Source organism: Lissotriton vulgaris, chromosome 1_1, assembly GCF_964263255.1.
Source record: "Lissotriton vulgaris chromosome 1_1, aLisVul1.2, whole genome shotgun sequence".
Lineage (NCBI taxonomy): Eukaryota > Metazoa > Chordata > Amphibia > Caudata > Salamandridae > Lissotriton > Lissotriton vulgaris.
Window position 1 is genome coordinate 611,141,129 of NC_141685.1, and position 26,604 is coordinate 611,167,732.

Genomic DNA, 26,604 nt, shown 5'->3' on the forward strand with positions numbered 1-26,604 from the left:
GCACCGGACCCTCTAGCAACATCAGAGGACAACTCGGTGGGTTCTCAAGAACGCTATGTGCCAGAAACTCATGCACCACTGCGGGTATGTCCCACTGACCCATTAGTCCATGCATCGCTGCCAAGGCCACAATCCTTTCGCCAGAACAAACCAGCTCGTGAGCAACTGCGGGGCCCATCAGGTGATTAAAATCGACGTCAGGAGATATCGGCAAGCAGAGACACAAATCAATGGCCCAGTCGAAATCGCAGCTCAGGCAATGAAACACAGGCTGGACACATGTGAAATAGGTAAATCGAAACGATAATCCAAATGCCGTGCTTAAAGTCGCAAGCGGCAGGGTGCCATAGTAATCAAGCATCCGGTTGCGAAACAGTGTCAGAAGGAACTGAGCGGCTTCTTGCGCAGGATGGGCATCCATGTTTTAGGAAGCAGAATAATACCAAAATGCCTGCAGCCAAAGCCAGTAAAACAGGGAATCCGCCAAACAAACTGGAAAATATAGAATGGAAGAAAGCGGGGATGACACCAAAAATCTTTTCAAATGTAGTCACGAGACCACTGCTAACCAATTTAAAAAAGCGAGCTAAGCCAGCCGTGGAGGAGGCATTAACGATTTGATGAACTAATTCGCAGAAATGAAATGGCAAGTCAGTATTTAAAAGTGCCTGCACCTCAGTGCGTGTGTTAGCTATGTGAAGGACATATGTTTCACGGGCCGAGCTCAGGGCCACTTCCTTTTGAGACAAAAGAGCCCTTATTCTGCTCATACCATTGAACTCCTCTTTCAAGGTTGGGATGCGCGGCCAGATGGAAATATCTGAATTCCCATGTGTGGGAGGATATAGCACATTTTTTCAACACACCACACGTTCTGATACAGTAACCACATAAGCAATACCGACCATTAACCCACGACACTCCTCGTTATTCAAAAGTAAATAACTACCGTTTGTCAATAATGTAAATGTGGGAACTATTGCTGGAACTGGCGTGCCTTTTAAAACACAGGCTAAATTAGCCCGTCTTGATTACAAGAACCATGCAACTGGATGTGTCTGCATATTAATGAACGGTCAGGCGACTGTGTGCATTCTTCACCATTTAGATTCACTTCCTTTCCATCTTTCAGACATCTGTACGTGTATGGTAAAGACCATGCCTCATGGAGGAAAGCACTGCATAGTGGTTCATATCGCCCTATTGCAATATACCGCATACAATTAGTAAATTTGTACAAAGCAAATGGTAACGTAATAACTCCATGGATAAGCCATGTTGCAGCAGCTGCCTCAGCTACAGAAAAGGGCAAAGATTCTAACTTTTCAATATGTAACATAGAAAATGATGCATCTCGCATGGAAAGCATGCGCTGCTTGTCAGTCAAATTAAATGGGGCAAATAGGGAGGACACGTTCATGTAACTCCAGGGCACACGGCCCGCCTTAAGAGTCTGTAGTGTCCACGCAAACTGCATCACAGAACGCAATTGATTTTGACCATGGTACAATACAGACACCTCATCATTCACAATGTCAACTACAGAAGAGACAATATTATTCAACGTGTAAATTCGGGAAGAAAGCATGTTAATACTGTTATCGACAACTGCAAGCACTTTTTCCAAATTTGCTTGGTCAATCGCCCTTAGGCGCTTAGCAGCCTCAATTTGTGAAAATGTCCAAATTTCATTGTAAACTGCATAAATCCACCGTTTAGACCTACCATTAGCCGGGCCTATTATAAAATCATTTAAGTCCACATTATCATTTAGCTGAGACAGATATAGTTTAACTGCAGCTAACGTGGAATGTTGTAACCAATTCTGACACAATTTCCCCACAGAGTAAGTAGTGACAGTATTCTCAGTTTCAAAACGGGGATCAGGTCTGACTTGTGTGAACCCTTCAGCCAAACCCAGAAAACGACATTGGCAAGAATCAGCACTTCTATGCCACATCAGCCAACCCTTCGGATCCAAACTGGATACATTAAAGGATGAATTGTGCAATAGAGTTTGTAACTCACGAATGGACAATTCAGTATAATTACCCCAACCTGAATATTCTTCCAATTCGGGGATAATTGGTGTATTTAATTTTTTAGAAGTAGCCAATCCAAAGCATGTTGTTTGGGAAATAGTAGAATTTAGAAACAACATGTGATTTGGGATGAGACATGCACGGTGCAAAGCCTCAGTGCCTTGTACCAGCCAATCTTTGGTACCCCAAATCGATTTAAGGTCAATTGTTCCTTTCCATAACTCGTAGCCATCTACAGCTAGCTTGTCTAGAAAGGACTTCGAATACAGCAATTTTGTATTGGTAAGTCTAACTTTGGACATGGACTTTTGTGTCATTTTGAAATAAAATGACTCAGGATTTGATTGATTAAAGTCTGTAAAATAAGTGTCTTTTTTCAGAAATGTACTGGAGCTGCCTCCCTTTTCTGAATCCCAATGGAGCTGGGCAATGTTCCCACTGTGTGAAATTTACAGCAACCCTCCTGGAATTTGTCTTATGCTGAAAGTGATTACCATAATGTTGGAAGCAAAATAAATTAACAGAATCTAAGTATAAATCCTCAGCATCAAACGCAGCATAATATTTCAAATCAGAAAATAATGCTTCTACGGCCTGAATATCCCAATCATCAGAACGTATATTTTGTTTAACCACATCCCCCATGTTCACTCTAAGTACATTCGGAACATTAATCACTTCAGTGGGGTCATGTATTTGAAACCTAACTGCATCCCACACAATCCCATCTAGAACAGGCCAAGCAGTAATGTTGACTGTATTCAAGTCTCGTTTCAATCTGTGTGCTGAATGTGAAGAGGAAAGAGGGGCCAATGTTCCATTAAGGTACCGAATTCCTGTTCTTTCTTTGACATAGTGGCCATCATTCAGACGGAAAAAATAAAACACAAAACCAATTGACATAAAAAGATAAAATGAAAAAAAAATCATCCAAATGTATGTCCAGGGGGGAACTAAAAAATGTGTTTTAAATAAAGTGGCATATTTTGCAATAGTTGAGGGTTTCTTTGAATTTTCTGAAACAGTCAAAAGAGAATCTGGATTGGCCGGCCAAACGAGTCTGCAAATCTGGCATTGATAAATCAGCTGGATAGGTGTAGGTCAGTTCATCACTGTTAGTACCAGGAATATTATTTAATAAAGGACCGGAAATTGCAGGCATCTCGAGGGACACCTCCGGCTCACCACCAGAAGTAATAGCCAACACAGAGTGCCTCTCCATGGAAGGACAGGATACCGCCGGTGTCATGCTATGAAGAATCGGCCACCCTGTGTGTCTTGACATTGTCAATAGAGATAAATCTGTTTTCCTTACGACCTGGAAGTGGTGGTAATATGACTGTTCTTGTGCCCTTCACTCCAAGAACTCGGACCGGTGCACGATATGAGGGACCAAATTCTTTCTTGTTATCGATCTTCTCTCGAACCAGTTCTCCAACTTGGGGTAGCCAGCCAACTACCGGGATCTGCAACGCATCATCTGATGTGGAGGGCAAATGTTCCTTTGCTAGACTGTCTCTGGTCTTTTGTAGATCCTGTAAAACATTGCAAAGTTCATCTACATCAAAGGCCGCGGTCTGGGCCTTGTAGTCTAGACCATCGAGGTCAGGGACATACATCTTGATACCAAAGAGCATTTCGTATGGGGTCCACCCACCCAGAGACCTTCTAGGGAGATTATTAAGCGCACGCTGCACACCATTGAGGTTGGCAAACCAGTTTCTGCCAGTGCCTATAACTCGAGCTGTCAAAGATTGCTTTAAGTCACGGTTCATTCGTTCCACTACACTGTTACCCTCAGGTCTGTACGGAGACGAAAACCTGACTTGGACCCCCAACGAAACCATAGCATCCTTATACGCCTTAGAGGCGAAAGCCGGACCCTGATCCGAATGGAAGGTACCACAGGCAAAAATCCCTACAAAGACTCGCAAATCCTTAATGACAGTCCGTGAATCAGCGCTCCGATGGAGCCATAACCACACAAAGCGTGTGCATGAATCAACTGCTACTAAGATATACTTATACTCAGTATCAGAGGAAAAAGGACCACAGTGATCTAAATAAAGTAGCTCTGCGATCCGAGTTAGGAATTAAACGTTCGCCAACTTCAGGAATTTTCACATAAGGAACCTTATCGGGACTTAAGTGGTATGTGTACTTCGAAGGGAACCCCGAAGGATATTTACCTCCCTTCTCAGTGGCAGCAACAGCTGCCAAGATGTCATCATCTATCTTACTTTTGGACTTCGTGAATGCTGCAACGAAGTATTTTGATACTGCTGACTTCGCCGCTTCATCAGCAAGCGAATTACCGACAGCGTGGACTCCCACGCGCTGATGGCCAAGAGTATGAATCACAAACACGAGTGGTAACTTTTCTTTAAGTTCCGCCACTCGGACCCAGATCATTTTATGTTTTATTGTGCTACCTTTGGAATCACGAAATTCATTCTGAATCCAAAAGAACAAGTTTTCATTGTAAGACTGGACACAATAGTAAGAGTCACTTACGATCAAAGTCGTCACACTAGGATCTGCACACTCCAATGCAAGCATCAGAGCACGAAGCTCTGCTAATAGTGCGGTGCAGTCCCCAAGCGTCTGTGTGTGCACGACACTGGACTTGAACTCATCGTTCAGCATGGCACCAACCACAATGGCGCGCGCGGAAACGTAGGCATGTTTAATGCCATGCGCAACCTGCGCCGAACCATCAGTGTAAATGATGCAATGGAAATCCTCCAACGGCCGCATTGCTAAAGGAGCAGGATGAACAAATTCATACTGTAAATACTCCTGCGACCGTAAAGTGGCGTCAAAAATAAACGTGACATCCTGGGATGTCAAGGATGCAGCCCATTGAATCCACCTAGGGTGCAAAGCTTTGGAATTTGGTACACTGGCTTTCGTAACTGCCTCCAAGGCAGGACACGGGGTAACAACCAACATGCGTTTTCCTTCTGACAGGGCACGTTCCTTGAGAATTGCCATCTGCACAGCTGTCAAAACTTTCTCCACAGTGGAAAAGCGCATTTCAGCCGAAGTGTACAAGTGTGACTTGTAAGCCACAGGTACTGTATCTCCTTCATTAAAAGTTAGGTATGTGAAACCTACCGTCCCAGGGACAATCCTTATCACCAGGTTGGTCTGGTTATCACGAGTCTGTAAATATTCAGAAGCGAGCAAATCAGCTTGCAAAGACTGCAGTATAGCTGAATGCTCTGGCAGCCAGCATGATTCGGAAAAAGAAGGCTGTATCAAAGCATACGAAGGCTTGATACGCAGGGCATATTCCGGAAAGTATGTTCTCCCAAAATTCAAAATGCCCAGTAAAGATTGTAATTTTTTCAGTGTTGTCGGAGAGCGCAACTGTGCGCATTCCTCCAGGAAGTGAGGAGCCAATCCTTTTCCTTCATTGTTCAGTTCATAGCCGAGAAACAACACTGTGTACTCTGCAATGTGCGATTTTGCAAAGTTAAACTTGTAACCCATGTCTGCAAAGTTACAAATAATACTGTTCACTCGACACAGATGCTCCCAAAGTTCATCGTCTGTGAGATAGATGTCATCCACATAGGAACAAGCATCTGGGTCGACCCTCTCCAACAGAGAGACAATGCGGGCGGAAAATACTCCAGGACTATTCTTATAGCCCATCGGGAGACGCCGAAACATTTTTTGGACACCACCGCATGTGAATGAAGTCCATTGGGAACTTAGACTGTCCATTGAAAGTGCATAAAAACCATTGGAAATGTCAAGCGTTGTTTTGAACCGCTTACGCACAAGACTATTTACAAGGGCAGAGCCCGGAGTATTCTGTACTGCACAGTTACGGCAATGCGAGTTCAAATGCCGGTAATCCAAAACCAAACGATATGAGCCGTCCGGTTTGTTCACAGTAAAAAAGGGGGTTATTCATCGGTGGCACACATGTTTCAATTACACCTTGATATTCCAATTGTTCAAGGATCGCTGCGACCGAAGCTTTGGCTTCACGTCGTATGGGAAATTGAGGTTGAGGCTGCGGCTGAGACCGCAAAGGAATCTCATGGCTTGGGGACATTATCCCAGCCACATTGATTGCGGTACACAGCCCGTGCAAGCGCCAGAGCCCACTCTTCTGCAAAGTGCAGCGCTTCCACTCTCGAAACAGTGTTCGCGAAACTGGGGAGGATTACCTCCTCCCCTCTCGGAGCTGCGAGCACAAAAGGTGGGGGCCAGTCAGCCTCCGAAAGCAAAATGTCATACGTAGACGAAAGATTTTCCCAAAATACCCCTTTTATGGTACGCTGTATGTCACCTTCAATCAACAGGACAATTTCAAAAAGTCTATCAGGGGGAGCGACTCTTGTATCAGCTGTTTCGATCACAACATAAGTGTCAGTCGCTGTCACCTTCAGTAGTGGACGGAGGGCCTCTCTCACTATGGTAATCTCCGCCGCGCTGTCCAGCAAGGTCAGAGCCCACGCCAGATTCCGAAGCCGCGTTCTCACAATCTGGGGCATATCGATGCGCCGTTAAGGCTGCGACTTTCTTCTTGGCAAACTGCGGTCTCTGAGGCATAGAGCCCTCCTGCTTGTCTGCACCGTTGCGTGGGCGGGGCTGACCACGTCCTTGCTGGCCACCCCTGCCCCTGCCGCCCCCTCCACTACCGGTTGACGGGGCCGATGAGACCTGAAAGGAACGAGGAGAGCGTTGGTCAGAAGCCTGAAAACGTTCAGGTGATTTAATCATCGCGCGGTCGCGCAAATCATAAACACGTTCCGACTGCGCAGACAACGGAGACGCAGGACGCGAAACCTGTGTTTGTTGTTGTTGCTGTTGCTTACCCTGATTCTGTTTTTTAGGCCAATTTTGTTTCTTGGACTTGGGTTTAACGTCAGTTTCCGAATCTTGTCCCTGGGGCTGCTTCTTCTCCTTAGTAGAAAAAGGCTTATTACCCTTACTATTGCGACCTACGGTTTTATAAGCCGCCACAATTATCCTCGCTAACTGTCGGGGTTTCTCGGCATTTGGAACCAGCGCCAAAGCGTTAGCCACCTGAAAGTTCACAGCATCCCCCTTGACATTCGCAAGGATCAGATCGCAAACCACATCAAAGGAGCCACACAGGCGCATACCCAACTCAACTGCCGATTCCGGTCCGTGATCATCTTGAACACGTTTAAGGACCGTAGACAGATTGGACACAGACGGGGAGCCAAAGCACCTCGAATAGACCGCTGCAAAAGTCTTACCCCAGGTCTCACAGTCAACAAGATCAGGGGCCAAATCTTTCGGCAAACTAAGCGTAAGAATCCGGTGTTCTTCACCAGGAGTCGTATTAGGAAACACCGCCTCCAGCTGCTCAAATTTCTCGGCAAGCCAGAAAGGAAAATCATCCTTATCCTGGGGCTCCTTGCCCATAACGGAATTCACCATGACAGGACTGATTTTCAAACCAGCCTGCCCCGCAGCAAGGCCTGCACCTCTAGGGGCTGCCCCCTGAACATTACGACTTGTGTAATGCACAAGGGCTCTAATCACGGCAATGGCGACTACATGAAGTCGCCTAAGTTCACCTAAGTTACAAGTGCCGTGATTAGGGTGAGGAGTAAATCCAGCCAAAGCGGGCCAATTTGTGCCCGGAATGGACAAAGGACCTAATCTCGGAGCGGTTAAAGAGTGGGGTAGAGCGCCACCAAACCAAACTCCATGCTGCCAAACATCAATAGGTACTTCCTGTGCTCTGTACGGAGCATATTCAGCAGGTACAGGTGACGCAGTGTACGAGTGGAACACACCAGAATTTGCGTCCACTGCCGGAAATGTCACCCACGAATAAAACAGTTCGTATGGGTAAGCATGTTCCGCACTCACCACCAGAACCACAGCCAAGCCTTCAGCAGGTACATCATAAGTCCGCAAATGATCGCGCACCGCAATGCGACTATGCAGCGGGATGTCCACGGCTTGTGCCATGACTGCACAGGAATATGAAAAAACAAAGATTACTTTGTAGCACAACTGGGTAGTAATTCAAGGAAACCTTTTCAGATAAATTCAAGCTTGAAAAGACCTATTTCAAAAATAGGTAGGTTTTTCCGACACCACCGTTTTCCGGAAACGGGAATGAAGGGGTTAAGGTTTGAATGATATACTACTCGAGTGTCATGATATAAGGCCAACAACGTTGGGCGCCATGTAGCAGGGATTCCGTTCTCTTACAGAACTGTGCATAGAGATCAGGAACCTCAGTGAATTAGGGTGACCCAAAACTCACCTCAGTATCCAAAATCCCCTAACAGAGCTAGCTACAGTGTCTCATTGGTCATAATAAACTACCAATGACATAGACAAACCAGAACATGAACTTAGATTACCTCAGGTATCGTGTAACACATGAACACTCTTATTCAATGCAAGGTTCTCAAATGCAGTATCTTAAATAATACCAGAATACATATTATAAAAATCAGAGTTATCAGCATAGTCACTAATCCATAGTAAGCAAACAGTGATAGCATATTATAATGCAAAAATCAATAGAAATCTGTATCACCTATATTTCGCGTACCCTATTTAGCATACTATATTATATCTAAGAAGGTCTCATTTGGGTTTTAGCAGGGCGGGCCCATACCTCTAAATGTCAGTAGGAGAAGATCACATCATCAGCTACCAGCTCTCTGCATGCGAAGCACCATCAAGTGTGTTTTTGCATTCTCAGTAACTCTATCTTAAACCCGCTTAGAGCCCAATGTTGGCAGCAACTTTATTTGTGTTATGTCTAATGTGGTGCGAGGATCAGGCCTCCCAGCAACCTTGTGTTAGGTTATTCTTAGAGGGTTCAACTCTCAGTGTGTAGACAGTGTACCTAGTGTACCAAGCACAACTGATATCAGAGCAATAACAAATTATTCTCAAAGAAATCACATCTTTCGTCTAGGTTGAAAGCTACAATAACAATTATGTGTCGTGTGCAAACTGAAGCCGATGGAAAATATGTTGTTTAAACATTTAATAAACTCATGCTAACTTAACACAGTATATGGAAAATCAGTAACTATATGACAATTTTTTTTATCGCTTCTCTCCCTCCGTCACCTGCAAGGTTCTTTAAGTATTTGATGATCTTTTTGTCATCTATTTTTTCTAGCCCATAGTTTAAATCATCGAGCTTCTTAATCCAGGCAGTCCATCTGATGTCAGATATTAAGCATTTTGGCGGTGCAGAATGGAAGCGGCGGTTTTAGGAAGGTGGCAGCATCATAAAGACCTGTAGAAAATCCTGCTGTTGAGAACAGTTTTGCTCTGGTGCCATCTGCTGTCCGCTAGGACCTGCTTCATTCATACTATCTTGAAGCCCCAGCCGTTTGCTTGCATCAGTGTTGTCGCCACCGCCATGATGTCGTAGGGCCCTTTTATATCTTTTTGGGTAAGTGTGGGGTTTATATCTTGCAAATTTTCATTGCTGCTCTTAGGCTTGTGCATTGTACCTGGTCTTCACTGCCTTCAGTGTTTCTTGGCGCCTGTGTGCTTATACTTTTGATGCGCTTTCGCACCTGGCGCTCACCGCCTTCTGCACTTCTCCTTTTGATACGCTTGAGAGTTCGATGTTGTGTGATGTTGCAGTACCTATTCTTTTGGTCTTACGAGCAGGTTCTAGGTGTACTGTGACTGAATTTTTCATAGGGCCTTTGCCTTCTTTGAAAAATTTGCACTGGCAGGAGTGGCGCTTTGACTCCACATATGCCAACTGTCAATTGTCACTTTGACTTAGGCACACGCGGCACATACAAGCAGTTTACTTGATCTTGGCAAACTCTCTTGGAGAGCCCTCTTGAATCTTCGGGTGGCAGATACCATGATTCTTCACCAGTTGTAGTGTCCTTAGCAGCCCAGAAGCATGCAAATTCCTATGCCACACACGGAGCTCTGTAGTGCACGTCTTTATTCTTCAGAGTGCAACCGTTAACTGATCTGAAGTACATCACCTACTTTACTTAAGCTTCCTAGACACACTTCACTGCTTACGTCATTCCTATGGAGTCCTTCAGGGACCAGAAGGGTCACGCTATACAAATATTGACAAGATACTACAAGAGGCAAGGCTGAAGGAAATTGAATGAGAGAAATATGAAAAAAGACTAAAAAAAATACCTTGCATTTTTTCTCTCATTAAATGTTTTGGATAACTTCAGAAACAAGATGCAGGAATAGGATGGGTATCAACAGTGCAAAATTCCTGTTAGACCTGGCATCCTTGGGTGGTCTCCCTTGTCTTTTTGCCTCTACCTCCTATATTTTTGACTGTGTGCTGGACTTCCTTTTGCTGGTTTGTATACTCTAGGCCCTTTACAACTGCTAATCAGTGCTAAAGTGCAAGTGCTCCCCAGGTAAATTGTGATTATGATTGGTTATCCATGATTGGCATATTTACTTTACTAGTAAGCCCCTAGTAAAGTGCACTGTGTGTGCCTAGGGCCTGTAAGTCAAAGGCTACTAGTGGGTCTGCAGCACTGGGTGACCACCCACATGAGAAGCCCTGTAAGCTTGTCTCTTACCTGTCATTGCAGTGTCTGTGAGTGCAGTTTTAAAAACTGCCATGTCGACCTGGCAAGTGCACCCACTTGCCAGGCCCAAATCTTCCCTTTTACTGCATGTAAGGCAAACTTAAGGTAGGCCTAAGGTACCCGTAGGGCAGGGTGCAGTGTATGTGAAAATAGGACATGGCCTGGTGTGTTTTACATGTCCTGATAGTGAAATACTGCCAATTTCATTTTATACTATTGCAAGGGCTATCTCTTCCATCGGTTATCATTGGAGCTGCTTTGTAACATCTTACAAGTGTAACTTTCAGTTGAAAAGAGTTAGAGATTTGGAGTTTGGGCTCCCTGAACACACAATTTAAAGATATATCTTTTAGTGAAGTTTGTTTTTAAATTGTGTGTTTTAAAATAACGATTTTAGAAAGTGTGCATTTGCTTGCTTTACTATTCTGTGTCTTTGGCTACCCGTGGAATCAACATTTGGTTTAGACTGACAGGGGCTATTTTTACATTCACTCTAGACAGTCACACAAAGGAAACTGAGGTTTGCCCTGCATATCCTGATGGCCAATCTCCAGGTTGATGGATCTTTCTGAGCTAGAGTGGTGGGAGGAGTTGTCACTGACACCTGAATAGGGCTGTGCCTGGCCTCGAACAATGCAGCGCCCCCTCCCCCAACCTCCCCACCCACAGAGTGTGTCTGGAGCCAAGCCAGGAACCTGTTGTCACGCCTGCCAGTTTTCGGATCGGTCTTTGCAAGTAGACATAGATGGACGCCAAAGAAAGCGCATGTGCGAAGGGGTCAGGCAGGAGCTAAAAGCCTGACTTCCCTTCAAACCAGTGCTTCGCGTTCTAGTGCACTGCGAGACGTTTGCAGCGTCATTTCCGTTTAGCCTCTAACCCCGTTGCTACTGTGGGGTCCTGTTTGTTTCATGTTCTACGTTCCGCTCCTTTGTCGGGGGATATTACGAGGTTCTACAATTCCTCGTCCTTTCCTGCGGAGTCCCTGTGATTGCAGAAGCAAGTTGTTTAGCTCGCGTAGGAAAGGTGCCTTTTCCTCTCGCTTAATCCTCTGAATTCAAGCGGACTTAGCATTTCCTGTATCCCCCTGGTGCCAGCTATCTTCTGCTCCTTTGTTCCTCGGGTGGCCAACCTGCTTCTCCCGGTTCCACCCGTCGGCTGGACGTATCGTTCCGTCGGCCGGCCGGACTAGGTTGGGGCAAGTGTTGTAGCCTTCCTGAGGCATTGTGGTAGTTGTGGTCCGCTCAGGGATCTTTCTTTTACATTATACCATGGTTTTTCCCCGTTATACTTATTGTTTGGACTTGCACCGGTTTGGAAGACTGGCATCCGTCACAGGCGGAAACCTCAGAAGATTACGGTAACGCGCTTGTAGCACACCTTTTCTTTCTGTAGACTTTTTACAGTTCCTCAGCTAGAGATGTTGAGTTAATAAAGATATCCTTGTAGATACAGATGTTATGACCTGGAACATCCCTCTCATAAACCTACGTACTGCAGTTCAGATTCCTGGAACTGGATAGGGATCTCTCCAAAGAGGTAACACCTGACTCCCCTTTACTTTAGCACACGCAGTACACAGTAAGTAGGAGAAGAGTGTCTTACTTGTATCTACATTACAGTTCTAGGATCTTTCTGAAGAAGGGGTCCATTACTTCAAGGACATACCTTGTTGACGGTGATAGAGTACGGGGATTCCAGAAAACACATAATTGGTAAACCCATCAATTGTACATTCAGGATATAAAGGTATATGATTCATGCAATGTTTTGACCCTCTTCTTTTTTGTAGTTCCTGTTTCCAGCCAATTGGGAGAGCCTGCCTGCGAAGTCCTTTTTTTCCCCTTTGCTTTCCTTGTTTTGTTCCCTCCTTTCCCTCCAGATCACCATTGCGTTCTAGTGTTTGATAGACGCAAGAGGTGTAGGGGGGAAGGGTTGGGCCTGTCGACAGTTCCTGGCACTCCTGCGGAAACAGCTCGAGGATTCTTACACCTGTGAACTACAAAGACTCTTCTTTGTAGTATGCCTACTTCAAAGGCCAAAAGGGATATAAGTATTGGACCTGCAACCCCACATTTTTCAATTGCTTCGGGACTGAGGACTCCGTCAAGAAGTAGAGCTAGAGAACTGTCAGGAGGAGTACTGCCCCCTTTGCCATTTGCTGCTTTGGTGGGTTAGCCTGCAGTTGCTGGTTCTGTCTGTGGTCACTGAAAGAACTGGACTTTTGCTTTCTGAAACCTGCTGTTCCAAGGTTCTCCAAGGGCTTGTGTGAGCTTGCCTTCTGTTGGAAGTCTCAGGGCCATCGAAGACTTATCTGCAGCCTCACTGAACTCCACTTCTGACTTGCCTTGTGGTGCCAATTCCAGTGATGGGCCCTTAGGAGTGGTTTCAACACACCTCCGCCAAGTGGCTGAAGAAACACAGCACCTGTCCACGGCTAAAGAAACCGCCGCTTCCTGAGCCCAGAGCACAGAGTCACCGAATTCCAAGACCCTACTTCAGCGCAGGCCCTGCTGTGCAGTAGGAGGAACCGACGCAGCACCTGTTTTGCCACTGCCGCATCGACTCCAGCGCACTTGATTTCTACGCATCGCACCTGTGCGCCAAGTCTTCTATTGCATCACCTGCAAGCCAGAACCCTCTTTGGATTTCGACACTTCTTTTCCTCGTACAGTTCAGAACTGATGCAACACTTCTCCTGAGTGCACTCAGGAACCAACGCATCCCTGTGTTTTTCTTCACTTCCCTTCCTTGCGGCTGTTTATTTGCTTGAATTTTTATGCATCAAAGGTACTTTGTGTTAAATCACTGCATCCATAGAGTTCTATGGACAAAATTGCTTAAACCATTTAAAAGTGATAGGAGGGCGGTGAGAGCAACTTGAGACCGTCAATTGGAATCCCGGAGCTATTTTCCTCGATTAAAGATAAGGAAAGACTTAAATCGGGCCGACTTGAGGCAGCTGTTTGTGATCATCCTGAGATAATGGATAAGGATGTAGGAACTGGGCAGACGAGCGAAGACAATACTGTAGAAGGAATACAGGGGATTGTGACTGTGAGTGGGATAGTAACTGAACTGGATGCTGTAAATACTAGCCCTGTATTCAGAGAGACTCGAACATTACTGAAGCTGTAAATGAGGAGACTTTGTTAGGCAGTGAGCAGGAGTCTGTTTCGGCTATATCTTCAAAGTCAAAGGTAACTACTACTCCGGCCATTTATATGGAGAGACCTAGTTGCGATAGTGCCTTACAAGAGGTAACTGGACATGGACTGCACATTCCTAATGCTACTGAGTCTGACTCTGCAGATTTCTACTCCCTATCTGAACAGTCCTTGTCTTCTTCTGAGGATCTTGTTCAACAATACGCTACATTTATGAGTCTCAAAGATGGGAGTATACATAGTAGTTTTGATCTGGGGAGCAGAGATCCGAATTTCGCACAGTTCGTAAGTTGCGGTTAATTCAGAATGGAGAAACAAACGGTGGAGATGCAGAGAAGGAAGGAGAAAACTCAAATGTTCCTAGTAGTGGAGAGGAAACACTGGAAGAAATAACACTGGGGCTGATATATAAGACTATGATGCAGCATAGGGATGAAACCCGTGAAGACAGCCTGAGAGTGCAGAACTCTTGTAAGAAGCTACAGAACTCAGTTAGACGTCTTGCTAAATCAAACGCTGAGTTTGTAGTGAGAGCTAATGAAGCCGAGGCACGCATATCTACCCTTGAGGATGAACTGATACAACAAAAGAAAAAACTTGAATTTCAACTTGCCCATAAGGAGGATGTTAATTGGAAACTGACCGATTTGGAGAATCGGTCACGTAGAAATAATTTTAGATTTTTACAGATTCCGGAGGGCAAGGAAGGGTCTGACCCTCGAGGTTTTATAATTAAGCTGTTGAAAAATTCATTCTCTGAGTCCACTAACTGGGACTGGGAAAGGGAGGTGGAGCGCGCACATCGGTTTCCGTTTAAAAATAGAGCAAATCAGCGCGATGAGAAACCAAGAGCAATTTTAGTGACGTTTAACAGCTTTTTGGCCCGTGAGGAAATTTTTATGACAGCTCGGCCAGATAAAAAGAGAAGTGGCTTAGACTGTGAGTACTTTGTGCGCCCCGACCTTTGTAAACAGTCCGTTGAGTTAAGATGGCAGCTTCGGCAGCTAATTCCGGAGTTCCAAAGCAAGGGTGCACAGGCCTACATGATGTTTCCAGCTAAAATGAAAGTTATACACAAGGAACGCACTCACTTTTTTATGACCGCTGCCGCTGCTAAGGAATTTTTGGGTATATGTAGTTAGTTTAGTTGTCACACCTATTTGTAAATTTAAGATATTAGGCTAGTAAAGCCACTCCACCTTTGGTCCGTATTTTGCTTGAGCAGCAACGGTCTTTAATTTCTCTTTTTACTCATGTGATAGGTAGTAAGATGTCCCGTGGGTAATGGTAGGAGGACGGGGGCAAGCTCGCATCAACAGGACCATTAGTCCTAAAGCCTCTATTAAGGGTTGTGGGGGGGGTTTGGGGGGCTAAGGGGGTTGGCGATAAGGGAGGAAGGGTAGGGGGGCGCACGAGTGGGGTGTGGGTGAAAATGGAAAAAATTTTCACAGCAAAATGCACAGAATTTGTCCTCTAATTTTGAATATTAGAATGGAAAGGGATATACTAGAATATTTTTCTTTGGATTTGAGTAACACGATGTCTGGGAATTGCTCACCAATGTCTAGCATATTAAAAAACTGTTGGACAAATGAGAACTAAAGGTTTAAGAATTAGCTCATTAAATGTCTCCGGGTTGAACAATGTTAATAAGAGAAGTAAGGTCGCGGCCGAGTTAAGATATATATCACCACAGTTACTTTGTCTTCATGGAAACCCATATACCATGGGTTAAAAGGGAGGTGTTGAAACAACTTGGATTTTCCTTAGTGGTTACTACACCACAATCTAGTATGATACGGGGGGTGGCTATTTTTTGTAAGGGAATCAATGTTACTATTGGGCGGACACTAAGTGACAAAAAAGGACGGTGGGCGATAGCAGAATGTGGTGTAGAGGGGAAAAATGTGACGCTATGCACTGGGTATGAATCCAACTTAGACGATCCGGAAATTCTAAATGAAGTGAATTTGGAGTTGGCAACTTGGCCACAGCCACTCATAGTATGTGGCGATATCAATATAAATTTGAATAACAATGCACTGATGGAAGGGTTTATTAAGTACAAGGGGGCGTAAAACAAAAGTGTTTAAGGCAGTGCATAATTTAGTCGAGTATCAAGGGTTGGTGGATGTCTGGGGCCATTTGAGACCACAAGACAGCGGGTATACATTCTATTCTCATCCGCATAAGAAATTGGTCAAATTGGATTTTTTTTGCTCCAGCTTCAGTATTGGAAGGTGCGACTGCCAGTGTCTATCCCAGAATTTCGTCTGACCACGCTCCTATTGTAATGGAGATACCAGCAGATATAACTAGATCTAGATCTTTAAATTTTACATTCGATAGGAAATTGGAGCTAAATAGTGATTTTGAAGCTTATATGGGAAGATGGATTCAGTTATTTTTCGAGGAGAATAAGGGTACTGCTACGGTCCCTATAATTTGGGACACTTTCAAGGTAGGATTTCGTGGAGAATGCATGAGCTTCACGTTTCATCAACAAAAGAAGGCCAGACAAGAGTTAGATACATTATACCAGCATTTAATTCAGTCTGAAACTGAATTGATGGATCGGGTGTCCAGAGGGCAGAATGATCTGAGTAAGCTGGAGGATAAAGTAGCAAAAGAGAGAGCGAAAGTTGTGGGTTTATGGTGTGTGGAGAACGCAAGGAGGTTTTTAACATCGAAGACGGAAAACCATGAGTATGGTGAAACAATTGGAAAGATGCTTGCGGCACAGCTTCGTATGAAGGAATCGGCAAGAAATATAGCGATAATGAAGGATGTTCGGGGGTGGCACACTCTGACCCTCAAGAAATTAAAAAAAAAAAATTGGCAATTTTACTCAGAATTATATGCTCAACATAGAGGGATTGATGAGGATGGTCTAGATTGGTTAGAAATGCTTGAATTGGGTTTAAACAAATTAGATCCAAATGTGGCGCTGGAATTGGAAGTCCCGATTACGGAGGAGGAAATGGAAAAAGCTGTGAAAAGTCTTGCTATTGGCAAAGCTGCCGGCCCGATCGAATACCTACTGATGTCTATAGACAGTTTTACAGTATTATTAGGAAGGAGCTTTTAGTAGTGATGCAGGCTGCTCAGTGGGGCTCCCCTCCAAGATCATGGGCGGATGCCACTATTGCTGTTTTTTGTAAGAAAGGAAAGCCACCTGATTCAGTAGGGTCATATCGACCTATATCGCTACTAAATGCTGACAATAAAATGTATTCAAAAATACTAGCTGATCGAATATCTAACTGTATGGTTTCTTTAGTGTCACCGCATCAACACGGCTTCATACCGAAAAGAGGGACGGTAGAGCATGTCAACAAAGTTATCAGGTTATTTGAAATCGCTGCTGTTAAAAAAACGATCTAGCGCTCATTTTACTCGATGCTGAAAAAGCATTTGACCGCGTTCAATGGGGGTATTTGTGGAAGTTGATGCATAAAATGGGTTTTGAGCCAAAATTTATGGTCGCCATACAATCTTTTTATATATTACACCGATGGCGGCCAAAATTTCAGCTATGGGCTTATTATCGGACTTTGTTAATATTACACGTGGAACACGTCAAGGCTGTCCATGCTCCCCTCTTTTATTTGTCCTCTACATTAATCCTTTTATTGAACAGTTGAATAGGAGTACTCTGATTCCACCTTATCAAGCAGCTGAGCATTATTTCTCCGTGTTCGCCTATGCCGATGATATTGCGGTGACAACGGTAAATCTCGCCCATGGGGTGGTCCCCCCCAGTTGGAAAGGGGCGGTGGTTAAGGCCCTTTTGAAAAAGCCTAACCTCGATCCCGCCGATCTCGCCAACTTTCGGCCTATCTCTTTGCTGCCGGGTATCAGTAAGGTGGCTGAGAAGCTGGTGAATAGCCGCCTTTCCAACTTCTTGGAAGCCAATTCCCTCCTGGGCGACTCCCAAACGGGTTTTCGCCCCGGTCAGGGGACCGACACCGCTCTGCTGGTGGTCGTGGAGAACGCGAGGAGCATGCTGGATTCGGGGGGATCAGTGGCAGTGATCCTCCTGGACCTCAGCGCTGCTTTTGACACCGTGGACCATCAGGTGCTTCTCCAACGGCTGTCGGGGGTGGGGGTCACGGGTTCGGCCCTCAAATGGTTCGCCTCCTTCTTGGAAGGTCGTACATTTGAGGTGTGGGAAGGCCAGGAAAAATCATCTTCTACCCCTCTCCAGTGCGGTGTGCCACAGGGCTCTTCATTGAGCCCTACCTTATTCAACGTTTACATGGCCCCCCTGGAGAATGTGGTACGACCGCTGGGTATCAAAATCATCAGTTACGCTGATGATACTCAGCTGGTGGTAGGCCTCTCCCAGTCGGCGCACCATCCCGACCGGCTGCACACGTGTCTTGAAAAGATCTACACGTGGATGTGCAGCTCAGCCCTAAAGTTAAATGGCTCCAAAACGGAACTGATGCTGCTGGGGAACTCCTCTCCATCTTTGCCCCCAGCAGCTGGCCAGACTGTTTGGGACAGATGCCCCCCCCCAAGCAGGAGATCAAGTGCTTGGGGGTATGGCTGGAGCAGGACCTATCATTTAAAACCCATGCCAAAAAGACTGCTGGCGTGTGCTTTGGCCTGCTCCGCTCAGCCCAGAAGATTCTGCCCCTGCTCCCAGTGGCCACTCGTAGGCTTTTCATCCAGGGACTTATCATCTCGCGGCTGGATTTCAGCAATGCGCTATTCCTGGGCGCACCCGAATCTACCCTGAATAGACTGCAGCAAGTGCAGAACGCGGCTGCCAGGCTTTTGACGGGTCTCCCTAGGCGTCAATCTGCCCGCCCGGCGTTGAGGGCACTGCACTGGCTCCCTGTGAGGGACAGGGTGAAATTCAAGTCACTCTGTATCGCCCACAAAGTTCTGCACGGGGTGGGTCCACCTATTCTGGAGGAGATGGTCCAGCCCTATAAGGCCTCTCGCTCCCTTCGCTCTGACCACCAACATCTCCTTCAGGTTGGCAGGGTGAAAAAGGCAAGAACTGGTGGCAGAAGGTTTTCAATAAATGTGGCCTCCTTGTGGAACTCATTGCCCTTACAACTGCGCTCCGAAGCCAGTCTTCTTAGGTTCCGTAAACTTTTAAAAACTTTTTTGTTCTCTGTTTAATTTTTGCATTCTTTTAGTAGTGTTATGTTCTGATATGCGCGGGGATGCCTATTGGTAACCAGGCGCTATACAAAACTCAGAATAATAATAATAATAATAAATCCCGGCATTGCAATTAGAGAAATTGAGCGGTTGGCCAAGGAGTTTGGGCGAGTGTCAGGATACAAACTGAATGAGTCAAAAATGCAGATTCTATGCTCGGAAACTGTAGGATGGACGGATGGGAGAGTCGTAAAGGAGGCAACATATTTCGGCATTCAACTTAGGGCAAATATGACTGAATTCGTTGAGGTTAATTGGAATACATTGATGAACAAAATTAGGCATTCACTGGACAGGTGGGATCGCCTGTATTTAACCATTATTGGTCACACTAATGTGATAAAAATGAACGTGTTACCAAAAGTACTATATTTATTTAGGTCAATGCCCCTAGAAATTACTAAGGACAAGATACAGGCCTTACAGGCGAGGTGTGGTAAATTTATCTGGAGCCCAGGGAAACCAAGGCGGGCAATGAAGTTTATGACTTTACCGAGCAGAACAAAATTGTAGAAGCAGTTAGGAGGTCAGCTAACATAGGCATAGTATACCACTGCGGACTTCCGCGATGTTCAGTGCGGGGTTCCCCAAGGTTCCTCCCTTTCCCCCCTCTTATTCAATCTCTACATCTCCCCCCTTATCTTTTCACTGCAACAAATGGAGGTCACCGTATTTAATTATGCGGACGACCTCCAGCTTGTGTTCAACCTTTCCTCTTCCCCCGACTCTGTCTCTAACTTTCAAACTATCATGATTCACATCCGAGACTGGATGAACCACAACCATCTTAAACTCAACCCAGACAAGACCGAGCTGGTGTTGACGGGTGGTTCATCCAGCCCCTGGTCCCCCATCTTCTGGCCCCCTTCCCTTGGTGCCCCACCTGTTCCCTCTACCTCAGTTAAAACTCTAGGCATCAAGCTCAACTCCCAACTCACCCTTCACTCCCAGGTCAGTTCTGTGGTATCTTCCTCCTTTTTGGCTCTTCGCACTATCCGCAAGGTGTCCCGTTTCTTTTCATTTGACGCCCTAAAACTTATCACTCTTGCCATGGTCGTATCCCGCCTGGATTATGGCAACGCCCTATATGCAGGTATCCCTGCATATAGTCTTCGGCGTTTGCAGCAGATCCAAAACTAGGCGGCGCGCCTGGTGTTCAAACTCCCCAAATCCTCCCATACCACTCCCCTACTGAAATCTTTACATTGGCTTCCTGTCTGGGCCCGTGTCCAGTTTAAGCTTGCATCTATCACCTTCCAGGCACGACTGGGCACGGCGCCAGCTTTCATCTCCTCGGAGATCATTCCCTATGTTCCATCTAGGGAACTGAGGTCATCTTCCCAATCCCTTCTCACTGTCCCACGGTTTCGAAGAAAGAAATGGGGAGGCTCGAAGTTTGCGACCCTCGCCCCGACTTTTTGGAACTCTTTGCCTGCAGAGCTCAGAGCTTCAACCTCATACCTGTTATTCCGGAAACAACTCAAGGCATACCTTTTCGCCAAATCCTTTAATTAATATTTTAGTTTCTCATTTTTCTCCTACCCCGGGTTTTCTGCTCTGACCTCTTTCAGTTTTTAGCGCCAAGAAACCGCTGGTGTACGTGCGCTGTATAAATAATTTTAAATAGAAAATAGAAATACCACCTATTACTTGCTGACAGGAGTGACGATTTAGATAAAGTGAGGGTAAAATGGCTGAGCTTACTAGATGATTCAGAGATAGATGTGGAAGATCTTTTACTCCTCTCCAAGGAGGCATTAATGTCGGCAAATTTAAAGGCCCAGTTTTTTAAAACTTTGTATGATCTGTATTATACCCCGATTCGAATGGCAAAATGGGGAGGCGGCAATAATGGCAAGTGTTTTAGATGTGGGGATGATGATGCAGGGGCAGTGCATATCTTTGTTAGCTGTGTTAAACTTCAAGGTTTTATAATAGATCTTGAATTTTTTTTATCCTTTGTAATAAGAATACCGATACATATTACCCCTGCTATGTTGATGTTGGGAAAAATACCAAAGGATAGTAATGTCGAGCCATTATCTAAATATCGTTATTTCATATTTTTTGCAATGACTGTAGCCCGCCTATGGATAGCCACTGAGTGGCTACAGGAAAAACTGCCCGTATTTCACCAATGGCGTGTTAAAATGTTAAACTTAAAATTTGGAGTGCGTTTCGTGATTACTATGAGGACTGAATAAGGTTCTTTTTTTGCAACGTTTTGGGACAAGTATTTGAACTGTAATTGCTTTATTTTTGGTCTGTAATTTTGGCTGTGAATAATAATAAAAAAAATAAAAAAATAAAAGTGATATTTGGGAGTTCTGTATGTTGAAGTTTTGACGTTTTATTCTTTTTTGATTTAGATAAAGATTGTTTCTTTTTCTAAACTGGTGTGCTGTCCTTATGTAGTGTTTTCAATGTGTTATGGTGTGTGTGGTACAAATACTTTACACATTTACCCTAAGCTAAATCTGACTGCTCGTGCCAAGCTACCATGGGGGTGAGCAGTGGATATCTAGGTGCGTAACTCCCTTATCCTGACTAGAAAGAAGGGTCCCTATGTCGACAGGGTGCAAACCACTTCCAGCTAAAGACCCCCATTTCTAACAATTCCCTTCAGTTCTTTAAGTCTTATGCGGCACCCCTCCTTTTATTTCGCTTGCAATAATTTGCAACCTATAGTTTCTCTTTTTACATGGAAAGTTTGGATTCGAAAAATGCAGCACTCAAAGTTTTATTGGCTAAAAAGCCATGACTACCACAGATGACATGCTGCCTCTTGAAAGTTAATGATGCAGTATGCACATCTGAAGTACAGGATTTCCTCACTAACTCAGAAATAGTGTAGCACAGGCCTCAGGAGCACGTTTCACTAATTCACAGAACAGCTACACTCAGGGGTTATATTTGCAGCCATATACATAAACTATATCACACAACATAAAGGCAACACTCTAAAGGCCCAGTGGGCTAGGTTAATACCAGATGACCCACCGACCCTCCCAGAGGAATCATTTAAATTGAAAGTCTGACATATAGTCCAATGAATAATTCTGAAGCTCCCATACAAGCTAACATCATATAAACCAGCTAATTTCGATGAGTATACAGAAATGTAACACACATTCATTGTTCTTTCCCCATACTGTAATAGATTGCAACGGAAGCATGCAGTATATATGTTCCAATACAATAATAGAAATACATGGACATATATGACAGATATATATTTGTGAGATTCCACTCTAAGTAGATTGGTGTGCATTAAGTCACATATCATACATATCATACATTTAATTAATGTTCTAGATTAACCAGAGAGATGTAGACTTGACATAAAAGCCTCGGTCTTTACCTCAGCTGCACAGTGTAGGGGCCTTGTTGCAAGAAACGAGACACACAAAAATGTATAGAAAGTAAAGGGAAATTAATGTAGTTAGTAAATATTAGTCAGTAAACTGAATGATCTGCCAGGAAAACAAAAATATTACAAAAACATGGGCAATAAATAAAATCTGGTTTCCTAGAAATAAAGTGTGGAAGTGGTACCAAGTACGACCTGTCTAATATAAAGCCTCTAAACAGACATACTGAGCATTGACATACAGGCCCCAAAAGAGGTCCAAAAGTGCATAAATATCACTAAGAGTATATGTTGTGCAGAGATGGATTAGTCCATTCTAACATAGATATCCGGGAACAAGTATAGTGGTATAGGTGCCAAGTTATCCCAGAATTAGAGTCAACGGCTCTCTAGTGCCAATACATGCAGGGAAGGCACAAGATCTATTTAACTACCATTTAACAGAACAAAATAACCAATGTTTTAAGGCTTTGGACAGTATTTGTTTTCCAAATTCATTTATTCTCACGAATAGCCAGCAACTTATCTAGATTATTTTTTTCCATTAAACAATTAAAACATGACCCACCATTTCATTTCATGGGCTTGATGCTATTTACTGAAATGCTGTAAAGGGGAAGCATTCTGGACTTGACTTCTGATATTCTAGTGGTGAGATCTATCTCTTGAATGGTTTGCCAATGTAGTAGCGAGCTACCACCTAGGCACTCAGTGCAGTAAAACACATGCTTATTGGAGCTGTTTGAATAATGTCATAGGTAATACTCTTTTGCTCTTTAAGGATGTAATACTGCATGTACTAATGTACTATCATTAGTAGATTCTCGGGGGAATCTTTGTATGCAGACATCCATCTGTTCAACATACTTTTACCTCTTTTAAAAGCAAGAAAGTTTGTGTCTATTTGAAAATCTCTATTATTTAGCATATGTCAATGTTTCAGTAGTAGTGTGTTATTTCTTTTTGGACTCTGTACTGAAAGTAAACATGCTTAGGTAGAGTTTAACAATTATTGCACGAGCTTCTCTTGAATTATATTTTTATTAGTCTGTAGGGGTATCTCTCATCCATAATTTAAATACCGGAGTATTTGCTTCTCAGCAGTAGTCTAATTTTTTACTTCAGTTATGTTTAGTAAGTAAAAACTGATCAAAAGGTAAGTAGTCTTTAAGATTACGTAGAGGGTTACTGTTGTATTTTAACATCGTGTTATGAACCGTGGCTTTGTATACAAGGTAGCTTAAAATATGCTTTCATCCTCCAAAATATAAAGGTCAAGAACATTAATAATGTTATGATCGTATTGTGACTTAAATTGTAAATATGTGCTTCGAGAATTAAGCCAAAGGTGGAAAGTTTTCAGTTCTACATGAGCACTTTTCCATATCATTAGTACACTATTATTGTAACAGATCGCTTTTTAAAATGTTAGGTTGATATGGATGGCTGTCATATAGTGTTGTCTCTTCAAAAGCAGCTAGATGTAAATTAGCTGTATTAGAAGCGAACATTGCTCCAATTGCTATTTTCTTGGGTTGCCATAAAAGGAGCCATCAACAATTACATTGTTTTTAATCAGCAGTATCTGTACAATCAATAATGAAGGGAGGCAGTACGAATCCAGGACTCCAAAACTTCCTTCAAGATTTTAAGAGCCTCTTTCTGAGGAATATTAGTGCATACACTTTTAATGTCCATATTCACACACAAATCAGTGGCGATGTCAAATTCAAAATCCTTTGTACTATTAAAATGGCAGACAGGCTGTCACATGTGTAAGATATGGTTAGTGGAATACAAGTTTATTTTTTTGAATCCACATATTCTGCTAAAGGTTGGAGAATCGATTGGCAGTCAGCTCTACTGTGTTTTACAGAGGGTTACAGGGCGTTGATGGCTGTCTTTGTGTACTTTGGGAAGAGCATACAATGCAGAAATTAAGCTATGGAAATTCTTTATCACTTAATTTTCATCCACACTTTTTTAGTGAGTTCCGTTATATATTTTCTTTTTAAACTCATGGGATCACTTGTTTCAGATAAAGATCTTTATTGTTTAGCTGTTGTTGGACTTGGACCTCTCTGCAGCGTCACCCCCAAACTGTCTGCTTTCACCCCTCCTGTTTTCTGAACCCTATTTTTTTTGGCTTTAGGACTCAACACACTTTACTACTGCTAGCCCGTGACAAAGTGCTCTCTACTTTACACAAAGTAAAATTGGCTTACACCCAATTGGCACATTTAATTTACTTGTAAGTCCCTGGTAAAGTGGCACAACATGTACCCAGGGCTTGTGAATTAAATGCTACTAGTGGGTCTGCAGCAAATATAGTCCAGCCCACTTAAGTAGCATATTTAAACATGCCTCAGGTCTGCCATTGCAGCCTGTGATTGCAGTTATAAACTATCTTTTCAGCCTATAGCAATAAACCATATATATACAAATACAAACCCCAGATACTGAGAAAAGCAGAAAACAGGATCAAACAAACTGACAGACACGCCACACTAACAACCAAACTGACCAAAACAGATGACGACCAACCCGTCAGGTTAATCCTAGACTATAACGAAATGAGTACTATAGTCAAAAGAAGTATGACCAAACACTGGGGCATTCTATTGGCGGACAAATCTTTGCGACACGCCATTACTACCAGACCACAGATAACTTACCGAAGAGGGAAAACCCTCAGAAACAGACCCTGCCCCACTGTGCCAAGAGGTACCAGCAACGCTTCATGGCTAACTGAAAAATCAAAAGGCTTCTACAGATGCGGTAATTGCAGCATGTGTAGCAAAGCGAAACATGGTACCAAGTCCTTTAAAGGTTTTTTGAAACAACAATTCAATATCAAAACCAATATCAACTGCAACACCAGATACACTGTGTATGTCATTGAATGCACGTGTCACAGCATGTACATTGGAAGTTCAATTAGGCCCCTAAGAGAACGAATCAGAGAACATGCACAGGCAATTCTACAACAAGACGCACGGTACCCTATGGCTACTTACATGGCCACCTGTCCTTCACAAGGCACGACCAAGAATTTTTGCTTCTATGGCATAGACGTAACAGAGGCCAATGTGAGGGGCGGCAACCGTGAACTGAGACTAAGACGCCAACAAGCCATTTGGATAATGCGTCTACATACAATCAAGCACGGCCAAAACACGGATGATGAGCTTCACTATTTCTTGGGCACATAGCCTACAAACTAGTGCACCTGGGATTTACAGGAACAATATGCTCCCAATACATTACCAATTGTAACTGTGAATAACAAACTCTTTCCTTCCAAGAAAAAGGCAGAATTACTGTTTTTCAATGCTGAATTTCTTTATTGACAGACACCCCACACAGACAAATTTCGTTTTATTCTGTTTTCCGTGTTTCGAAATGTTGTTTTAAATACTGCTAATCTGATGTGTGTTTTTTTCTGATTAATCTCTAATAAATGTTTTAAAAAATCATTCCTTTTTTTTTTCTCTCTGTACCCTTCATCTCTCTCCTCTTTTCCACTTCTGACTGCCCTCTACCCTTTTGATATCTGTTTTGTTTTTATGTTACTTGTTTCCCACTCCCCCTCACTACTGTACCAATAATTTTCAATCTCGAAAATAAACCCCCCCCTTCCTGCATAATGTACCCCATCCCCGTGACATTTTTTCTGTACCTCCCATCTCGGCTCTCGCCGATTTTCCTCACAGCCCGCTTTTCATACCATACGAGACTTTGTCCGTTGTCTATCCCCATGTTTCCTTCAGACCCACAAACACTTTGCGGTCTAGTGCTTTCCCAACCCGGCCCCGTCACTTGCCCTTAAATAGGACGCACTTCCTGTGCGACCGGGTCTGCACCATACCCGGCGAGACCCGCCATCCAAAAACACCCGGATCGACCTCGAACACTAGGTAAGATTCCGTCTAACGCAGCCCTGCCAGAAACTATCTAAGCTGAACCCGTTTAAGCCATTTTTACTGCGCCAATGTGCTTAATACCTCATTATCTAAAATTAGTTTCCCTTTCTCTTCCAAAGTTGTGAATTACTACGACTTTTCTACTATTCGGCTTTACTCGCCGGTATCATCATTCTCCATCGCTCTACCACGAATACCTAGACATACTCCCATTAAGACGCTCGCTTTGCGGGAACACCCGATTAGGACCGGGTCGAAAGTATCACCGTTCCATAGGTGAGTGACTTCTTTCTTTCGCCGCCCAACCTCAGCACACCTTGTTTTTTATAGATCATACCCCCGGCATTCTAAACAAATACTTTATTA